Source organism: Drosophila bipectinata, chromosome 2R (genome assembly GCF_030179905.1).
Source record: "Drosophila bipectinata strain 14024-0381.07 chromosome 2R, DbipHiC1v2, whole genome shotgun sequence".
NCBI lineage: Eukaryota > Metazoa > Arthropoda > Insecta > Diptera > Drosophilidae > Drosophila > Drosophila bipectinata.
This window is the reverse complement of record NC_091737.1, coordinates 8,699,789-8,709,686: the sequence shown is the minus strand read 5'-3', so window position 1 is coordinate 8,709,686 and position 9,898 is coordinate 8,699,789. Positions and strand designations below refer to the sequence as shown.

Here is a 9,898-nt window from a genome sequence, read left to right as displayed (position 1 = left end):
TATCCTTCCACCATTGGAGTTTCAACTCAACGACTAAGCGCTGCCGTGCATAAAATCTTCCGGCGGAAGTTAAAGCATTTTCCCAGCTGCAGCTGCCAGGATTCGGAGCCTGGAGCCTGGAGAATGGTGAATGGAGAATGGGGATCCGGGACTTGGGACTCGGGACTGGGGACTGGGGACTGAAAGTTGTCTGCCGTTTTCAATTAGCGCCTCAACGAAATTGGCCAAATATTCAATTTTTGCTTAGTGCCGAAATTTACACGAAAAGTAAAGGCCAAAGGACTCACTTGCTGAGTGGCTGACTAGGATGGGCTGGCTGGAGGATATCCCTGTGAGAGTTTTGGGCGCATAAATGTCGCTTATCGGCTTTTATGCGCTTTTTATGTGTGACGGCCCAGGACATGGCCAGGATGCGAGAGGCCTCCCTGGTTTGGGTTTGGGGGGCCATTGTTTGCATCTGGGTCGTGCGGCTGCCGCTTTGGCTAACCAATAATGGCAATTGGCCGGGCTTGCGGAGCTCTCGGGTTATGGGTTACGAGTTACGAGTCACGGACTACGGACTACGGACTAGGGGGAACTGCTATCGCCACGGGCCACGGACACGCAGGCACCTACTGCGTTATCGGGCCGGCCTGTGGCAGCACAGGTGCTTTAAATTTCCAAACATGTTGGCCAGGCCAACAGAACCAAACCGAACCGAACCGGAGGGATAGAGAGTGTCAACATTCATGGGCCGACGATGTCACATCGAATACACTGGGTTTTTATGCGCATCCGTTTCGGAGTTCTTAGTCTGGCCCCACTATGGGCGGAAAATCGAGCATTTAGCGCCAACGTTATGAATATTGAAACAATTTTACGCTTGCCATTTTGCATTTTGAATAGTTTCATCAGCCTCAACTCCACTCGTTCCTCTTGGCCTTTTTCCTCTATAGTGCGGTTTGGCTTTGTGCGGGTTTTGAACAACTTTTCGGGCTGGTTCACAGTTCAATGGAGTGCCGGCTGCAGGAAGTTTGTGAAATATTTAGTAAAGTGAATAAAAATATGGGTACTATGAATACATATGAGTAAGCTAGCAGTTCTATTTGATTAGACTAGGCTCTTGCTTGTGATATGTGTATTGTTTAAACAATTCAGAGCCTATCCTATAAGTAACTATTTTGAATATTTAAATTCAAGTGAATAAAAATATGAGTACTATGAATAAGAGTAATAAATATGAGTAACCTGATAGTTCTATTTTATGAAGGCCAGGCTTTTGTTTATGAAAAATGTGTCATTAAAACAACTTAAGAGATAAACCACTTCCTTTGTGCAAGGTCTTTAAACTCAGGGCCTATGAATTATGGGCTAACCTATATAAAATGAATGTATAAATGAGTACTATGAATAAATATGAGTAAGCTTACAATTCTATTTGATTAGGTTAAGCTTTTGTTTAAGATAAACGTAGTAGTTAACGAATTAAAAGGATAACTTTATTAAAAACACCTCTTTACTTTTTTGTTCAGGACCTTTAAATCGAGTTCAAACATAATTGTCCTACTTTTATGATTACATATCTGTTAGGCTATGTTTTTTTTCATCAATTAATAAGAAGTTTAGGCTAATAAAGATATAACTTTATTAATATCTCCTCCTAACCTTTCTATAGCAAGTACTTTAGGGCCTATGAATCATTACAGCTATGAGTAAAATCCTGTTTGAATACTTCCCCTTTAATTAGGCTGTGATTAAGTTTAAAACACATCTAACATTTAACCAATTAAAGAGATAGCTTTATTAAAAACACCTCCTAACTTTTGTATATTAAAGTACTTAAAAAGAATAATGTCTAAAGATGATTTTCCTACAATTGTGAATTCGATCTTGTTTGGATAGATAAGTACTATGAATAAATATGATTAAACTAACTAGCTCACTCTATAAGGCTACGCTTTGGTTTATAATACACGTAATTTTTAACCTATTAAAGATATATCTTTAAAAAAACACTTCCCACCTTTCTTTTTCAGTACTTTCCTATTCAGGATGATTCAAGCATGTCTAAACATGTTTTCCCCACCCTGTTGAATACATTCTTGTTTTCCTGTAAGCCTCTGCAATTTGTTGCTAGGAAATGTCAACCAATTTGGACAAACAATAAGTTAATATTTATTTGGAATCTACTTGCATGTAAATGGGAGCCTTCATGGGCCTCGAAATACCACTGGCCCAGAGGTGAAGATAAAAATCAGTTGATGAGTTGAAAATCCGAAATGAAATATGCTCAAATCAATTTGCAGGCCTTCCTGTTGATGACGATGATGATGTTGGGTGTTGGATGTTGGCTGTTGGTTCTTGGCAAGTGCGTAGGCCAAACTGGACATGGCCTGTTGACATCTCCACGCACACGGCTATGAATGGATGTTTGGGGATACACCTACTGTATGCATGTGTATGTGTCTGGGGGGAGGCTATGCAAATGGGTTCGCATTCGAAATGAATTTGGCATGCAAATACCGAGCCGTGCACAAAATCGTTCCAAATGGTTCGAAATGTGGAAATCAAAACAATCAAGTGAAGCGTTTAGCCCCAGCCACAAAACTACAATGGATGACCAAGAGCGATAAACGCCGATAGAGAAAGAGGGAGAGAGAGATGGGTATACAATGTGTGAAAGAGACGGGAATAGAGATTCATAGAGGGAGAGAGGCAGAGCTAAGCGAGACAAATGTCATAAATATAAAATCAAATGCAAATTGGAAATGCAGGACGTAGAGGACGCAACAGAGTCACACAGGCACATACAGATACAGATACATATCGAGATTTAGATACATTTTGGCTCAACTGAATTGGAAAGGATTTACAAAACATTCAAATTGTAGCACAAAGCGGCAGATACTCCAAACACACACATGCATACTATACATCAAGGCAAAAAAGATACGAGGCATGGTCAGAATATTTGCATTTAATTAGCAGAGAGGTAGCTACAGCTATAGCTATAGATGGTTTGGTGGATGGGCTTGAAATTTGTTTATGGACAACTATTAACATTTTCCAATTACACAAAACGCTCATAAATTATGCCATGCATATGTAATTGTTTTTGGGGCCTCCCCCCTAATCCAATCCAGCCCACTGATTCTTTGCATTTGTTTGTTGTTTAATTAAGTATAACTCTGCTGTGGACAAATATTCAATAAGCTTGACCAGCATGCCACAAAACCAAATCAACGGAAGTGGTAGTTGTAGCTGGCAATGGCAATACCATGGCTATGGATGTTGCAATTGCAATATTCGTGTAATTAACATTAAATCATAAATGCCACAAAATGCTCCGGAAACGCGCAATTGCCCGGAGAGGATGGTGCTCCAATGATTATGGAGTAGATAATCCCCATGCAATCCTAAACGAATTGAGTCCAATTTGTGCCAACTGTTGGGCGATATTACGGATCGTGTTTATTCTGGCAACTATGTCTCATTTTATTCCATTTTTCTTAGTCAGCAAAAATATGGGGAGCGATTGGAATGCGGAGCTGGAATCACATTTCTGGTATTTGGATTTCTTTGAATTGAGATTAAAGGCCAATTCCCAAGATTCGTCAGTCGCAGCTTGGGGACTTGGTTGCGGTTTTCGATAAGACTCTGGCCAGATAACCAACCAACCAACATGCCACACCACATACTCACCAGTCACCAGTCGAGCTCCCATTTCAAGCGCGAAAAAGTAACGGAAAAAAGCGGGGCAGCTAAAGATTAGAGTCCCCACAGAGTGGCAATACAAAATATAAAAAAAAAAAGAAACGACGCTTTGCAGTTGCAGATAAGTGGCTGCTCGGTGACATCAATTGAAGGGCATTGTTTGCCGGGGCCCGGGATCGAGCTCGGACTGACTGCATAATTGATCCCGAACTCATTTGGTAGGCAAATGGCTTGGAGAAAATGCCAATCAATTGGAAACATTTTCAGCCCAGGCATGTATAGAGGGTCGAATGCATAGGGGTAGTATCTGTATCTGTATCTGTATCTGGATTAAGACGCTGATTAATCATAGCCCGCGATGGCGATGGCGATGGTGATGGCGGGAAAGTCAATTTAATTGATGGAAAGACGAAACCAGAGCCACCACCACCATCACCACCACCACTGGTATGCGGATGTCAGGACATGGGCTAGAACCGCAGCCACCGTCACATGTGTCCCGGCCGGAGATCCTTCGGCAGGCTCCGAGTGTGATTTGCATGAGTAATTTGACAGATTACAAGGAAGACGATGCTGTTGGCTCGTCTATGGACATGGACAGGGCGAGGCCTAGCTTGATTAATTGCATTTAATGATGCGACAAGAGAGTGGAGGGATCTCCCACCCAGGGGGCGGTGCTGGAAGGTGAAAGAGTGTAGCAGGAAATGGGTATTGCATTGAGTATCTAAACTTTAAAGTTTAAACTGCCTTCCAAGATTCTAACATTTTGAATAATGAATTATTTTCCACTGTAATCCCCTACCACCCCCGCTGAATAATCTCCTGGGCCTGTCCATATTCGGGCCGAGTTGAGTTGCTTAACTGTCCACTTCCTGGCATCGCCCGCATAGCGGAAGCCGGAGCTCGAGTGCTCGAAGGGGAGCCAGGGGGGCTGGCAACAATGGGCATATGGGGCACAGTGCTCTGGGGGCACGGGAAGGCAATGTGGAACGCGACGCCGTCGCGGACACTTAAGCGATAAGCGTCGGCAACAACGTCGCGCATTTGAATTTCAATTAGAATTTTAATAATCGAAGCAATGAGTGAGTGTGTGAGTGTGTGTGGCAGTGTGTGGGTTGCGGGGCCAATGCGTTCAATGTGCGCATAAATTTCGCTTCCGCCTGGCTCTCCGCCCCGACATTTGCCCCAGCGACCCCTTGTCCCGGAGAACTCTTTCGATCTATTTGGAAATTGTTTTGGCTTTGGCGAGGGAATTTATTAAAATGTATGCCCCGCGCTGACGGATGACGGAGGAGGATGTGGGTGGAAATTAATGAAAACATAAACAAAATTAGCCGAGGGGGCTTACGAAATTAGCCCAAGGACGCAGCCCGACATACAGCTAGCTAATCCCGCCAGGACTCCCGGTAGGTAATCTAATGAAAAAATGTGGCGCGACAACAGCAAAAGTAACAGAACTAACACCAAACAGACAAGAATCCCCCAGGGCTGGCAAACAATTCGACAAAAACAACAAAAAAAAAAAACAGGACTGGCTGGCAAAATATTCCCAAAGAGGTGAGATACAGTGTGTTTGGCTTAACATTTCTATTCTATTTTTTTGGCAAAGGTGAGGAGACAGGGGGACTCTCTGGCAGTCGCATATTCAACAGGAAAATCCCTTAATTGGAATAAATTAACTGTTATTGCTGTGGCATGCCAGCACACAGTTGCAGATACTTGCACATAGATACAGATACGTACGCGGCCGCCGCTATCATTTGCGCTGCTCCCACTGGGGCAGCGTGTTTATATCACATTCGTATGTGAGTGAGTGTGTGTGTTGTATCTGTGTGGCTGAATGTTTGTTGTGTGTATCTCACAGTTGTTTCGCTTTTTGCGCTTTCCTTTCCTTTCGTTTCCGAGAGAGGGAACACAAAGCAGACATAACAAAATTAAATAATATGATAAAAGCGAAATTTATGACACAGGAGAGCCAGCTAGCCAGCCAGCCAGCTATCAGGGGGAGGGGTAGGAGGACACCCTTCGAAAGAGTATCCAAGAAACAGTTTGACAAGAACTGGTCTGGTTTTGGTAAATTTTTTGTTGCGGTTCGGCATTTAGCTCGGTTCAAAGTTCACCACAACACTTCGGGGCTGGCAAACCCGAATATCCTGTTCCCCAGGCAGTTCCTCAGCCAGTTTCGCGCCCAAGGCGCTAATGAACCATCAGAACAGGATATCATTTATCATAACTGCTTGCCGAGAATGTCGAGCTACAACCGTGTCATGTCCACATGGTGCTCCGAATTTCATTTTTTTAATTATTTACAAATTTTTAAACGAGTTTTCCTCTTCAAGGATCTAAAGGACACAGAAAGAGAGACAGAGAGAGATGTCTCCGGAGATAAGATCCCGGTACGTCACAAACAGTGGGCCCTACAATGACATCTTTCTTTCCCACTCTTCCGGGCTCTTTGTGTGCGTTATCTCCTCTGTAAGAGTTCTGTTATGTGGCTTTCTTATCAGCTCACTGAGCAATTTGTACAGCGATAAGCGTATGTATTTTGGGCATTACTCTGGCCCTCTCTGGCTGTGTAAGTGGGTGTAGGTACCTACGTACGTGTACGTGGCCATGTGGCAGGCGGACGATGAGTAAGGAGGAATAGATGGAGATAATTCAGACACTCACCCGTTGAAAGTTCCAATCCAGCAATCCAGTCCCTCGATCAAATAGCATTTAAGCATTTCAATTAGAGGCCGCGGATCGTTTAATTGCCGCTGCTGGTGGGGGGGTGGGGAATGGGTTTCGATTAACGCGATTGAGGCCCATTATGTGGCCCATTGATAACGCTTTTATCGCCCCATCGTGGCAGCTGTGCGCTGAAGGCTTTCCACACACACACACACGTATGTATAGTACAGTTGGGGGGCGGCACCAGGATGTGCTGGGGCCGCTGCTCCCCCTCTTATGCCAATCCACTCCGCCGGGCGGTCCGGTCGCTACGAAACTCGAAATGAGAATGCCGCCACAACTGTAATAAGCGAAAGAATCGGGCGATTCGTCAGGGCACTCGTGGAATGAGCGGAGAGTGATAGCGAGGGAGAGAGTGTGTAGTGAGAGTGTGTGGGGTGGTGGGTTTCGCTGCCATTGCCGCTCTCACCTAGCTCTCCTAGTAGTACCCTTATCAGTGATCGCTTGTTGCGCTTCTTCTTCTTTTGGCCAGAGAGTGGGATGGCATTAGCCCCGAGGGCGGCCTCGGTCCCGTTACTCGCAGTACCTCGCAGTACCCTTCAGATTCCATTTCTTTAATATCACAAATTAGAATGAAATTTTCCGCATGAGGCGTGGAGGGGCTGAGAAAAATCTGCAAAGAGAAGAAACAGCAGCGATATAAAAAGTGGAAAAACAACAGACAAACAAAAAGAAAATGCCAAAACCAACATTTGCAAAACACATGTCAATGGCATGGTTTTTTTTCCTTCTTATTTGGGACCCTGGGACTCTGCCCTCGAAAATCCTTTTGTTTGCGTCACAACATGCGAAATGCGAAGATGCTGCGATGGGCGTGGCCAAAAGTGGGTGCACGTTATTAGTTTCACCTTCACCAAGCCGAATATTGTATCACCCTATAGGGGGTCTTTCAAAAGCTTTCAATAGGGGCTCTACAAACTATAGTACCCTAGGGAAGGGTATCAAAATTTTGCTGAGCACGCAACTAAATATTTGAAATTTTGAAAAGGGAAAAAAGGAAAAATGACAAAGAGCAAGCTGCAAAAAAATAAGAAGCCTGAGATTCAAAGTATGCAAATTTTTCTCTCTATTTCTTTTTTTTTGCTCCTAACCCCTCTAGCCCCCAGCATCTCTTCCCCTTTTTGGCGAGTGTGACGTATGAATGCTGATGTCAAGCTGCCTCTGCTCTTTCGTTCATCTTTAAATATAATTTATATCCATGAGGCAGACGCGAAGAAAACAACAAAATGAAGAAGACCAGGAGATGGAACTGCCACTGCCATATGCACGCGCTAGCTTCCTTCAAATGGGGCAGCGTCATCAAGTTTTATGAGCAATTACAACATCTGTTGAATATCACGATACACACACTCACTCGCGATACAGTGGCTACCAGCATGGAACAGTTTTGGTATTCTTATATGTAGGTATATATACATATATATTTTTTTTTATTTTCGCCAAACGGCAAACAGATCAAGAGTAGGAATACAAAGTACAACAATAAAGACAGAAAAAAGGAGCTGAAACTGAAGAGACAGACCAACCCCAAACCACTTGGCATTGAACTTGGTACGGATGCTCCCTTTTCATATCGCTGCCATTCCCATTCGCCATCCGTTTACCAGGAAAAGGGGAACGGATCAGAGTCCTGGCATTGATTGAGCCATTGAATTAACATTTGGCAATGATTTACAAACAAATTCAGATAATGGTCTCGAAATCGAGCTGGCGAGGGCGTGGCCCCTTCTCTGCGCTTGGAATTTCAAGTAACCATTACCCTGGGAGCTCAGGCCGGGGGGAAACCGAGATGCCAACTACACTCACCGAGGGAAACCCACTCAAGACGGGAAACCCTGAGGGAAAACCCTGAATTAAATTTGATATTTTCGAGGCAGCGCCTATGGTTTCTTCCGACTAGTAATTCTAACGAATTTTTGGGGTAGTTGTTGGTAAAAAAATAACAAAAATGTCAAGTGATGAATAATAGAAATTAAATTTTATCAGTAATGTTAAAATTAGAGCTCGAACCACTGCCAGAAGTTCTCGAAGGAAAAAGCTTTTAAGATACTGTGTGTAGAGAAAGGCCCTTTTTGGAGACCCTTAACCCGGTTACAGCCTCTGCTCAAGGCTTAACCCTTAAAATGCACCAATCAATCAGGAAGGGCAGAGGTAGGGGGCAACGGCAAAGAATGCAATGCCAAAGGCTGAGCGAACGGAATCTGTCAAAAAGTGGTAAATGAAACTCTTCAGATGTCAGTGAGCCATAAAATTATGCGATAATTAATTTCTCATACACAGATCCTGTGTCGTTTCAACGGTTCGAGGGATGGGGGAGACAGGGTCCCGCATTCCAAATGCATTGTTTGCTCGGCGTTTTAAGCGATTTTTCAAAAATACTCTTTTTTTTTTTTGCCTTTTTCCCCTTTTGGGTTTTTTTTTTTTTTTGGCGAACTCAGACTCAACCCTCTTGGCGGGTTTCCGCAATTATGAATGTCCTTCGTCACTCGGCGTTGTCGCCTGGCGATTTCTTTTCATTTTCGCCTCACTCGTTCTCGATCTCCTGTCTCCTTGCGGCCTTAATTAAAATCTGTACAAATTTTCTATTTTTCGCCAGCAAATTGCCGGACTACTGGCCACTGTGCGGCAGAGAATGGTGGAGCTGGCGGCCAGGGGCGAGGGGGGGTCTTTGTAGAGACAACCCCCGGGCTGGCAAGGACAAACCTTTTCAGTGGGCAAAAAGGTTGCCGAGCGTGGATGCGGTGGCCTAAAACAAAGCGCACAGATTTCAATTGTTTGTCGCCATTGTTTGGCTTAGCCCATTGAAAGGGGCGTGGCAGGGGGGCAGGGAGGCAGAAGGGCGGATGGGCTGATGGGGCGGGGGTGATGCGAGTATCTGAAGCATGCTATAAGTTCCCATTGTCTTGAGTGAGCATTGAGTGCGAGGACGAGTGCTAGCCAGCCAGTATGTGCGGATGCTGGAGATGGAGTGCGCCCAAAATGGCAAAAGCCAAGACCCGATCCCTGAACCATGGCGGCTCTTACAAGAGTCTGTGTGTGAGTGTGTGTGTGAACCGGAACTTACAGCTGTTCTCTTTACCAATCAGCCACCACCCTCCTGACAGCCACTCGACCAACTCAACGCGACTAATTTGTCAACCTCAAGGCAAATGAGCAAGGCAGCATTACGAATTCTTCCGCCGCTCGCCGCCAGGTGACGCTTTGCCGTCTAACTTCCGTTAATTAACGTTAATTTACTTGAAACTCGCCCCAACATCCGCCAGCGGAAATGTAGGAAAAAGGAAGTCAGAAGGTTGCAGAGGCTGAGGGGGTGGCTGGGTGGCAGGCAGGCAAGCTTAAATACTTCAGGCGGTTTGTCCACCTAATGGAAAGAAAAACAAACACAGACGAGCAAAAAAAAAAACAGGGGGACATGCAACTAAGGTTAATTATTAAATGAAAATGTCAAGAAAAACATACAAAAAATGTGTTC

At 44.5% G+C, this 9,898-nt stretch overlaps 2 long non-coding RNA genes across 4 annotated transcripts; both read left to right on the top strand.

Annotated features, from left to right (window-relative positions):
* The first annotated feature begins 869 nt into the window (after positions 1-869).
* On the top strand, positions 870-3,245 carry LOC138926107 (uncharacterized). 2 transcript variants are annotated; one of them, XR_011442467.1, is made up of 3 exons: positions 870-1,048; positions 2,016-2,220; positions 2,286-3,245. It is a non-coding gene; the product is annotated as an uncharacterized lncRNA (long non-coding RNA). The 2 variants fall into 2 exon arrangements; XR_011442466.1 differs by having other exon boundaries at positions 873-1,067.
* Positions 3,246-6,961: 3,716 nt separating this feature from the next.
* On the top strand, positions 6,962-7,947 carry LOC138926106 (uncharacterized). 2 transcript variants are annotated; one of them, XR_011442464.1, is made up of 2 exons: positions 6,962-7,474; positions 7,533-7,947. It is a non-coding gene; the product is annotated as an uncharacterized lncRNA (long non-coding RNA). The 2 variants fall into 2 exon arrangements; XR_011442465.1 differs by having other exon boundaries at positions 7,526-7,947.
* The last annotated feature ends 1,951 nt before the right edge of the window (positions 7,948-9,898 follow it).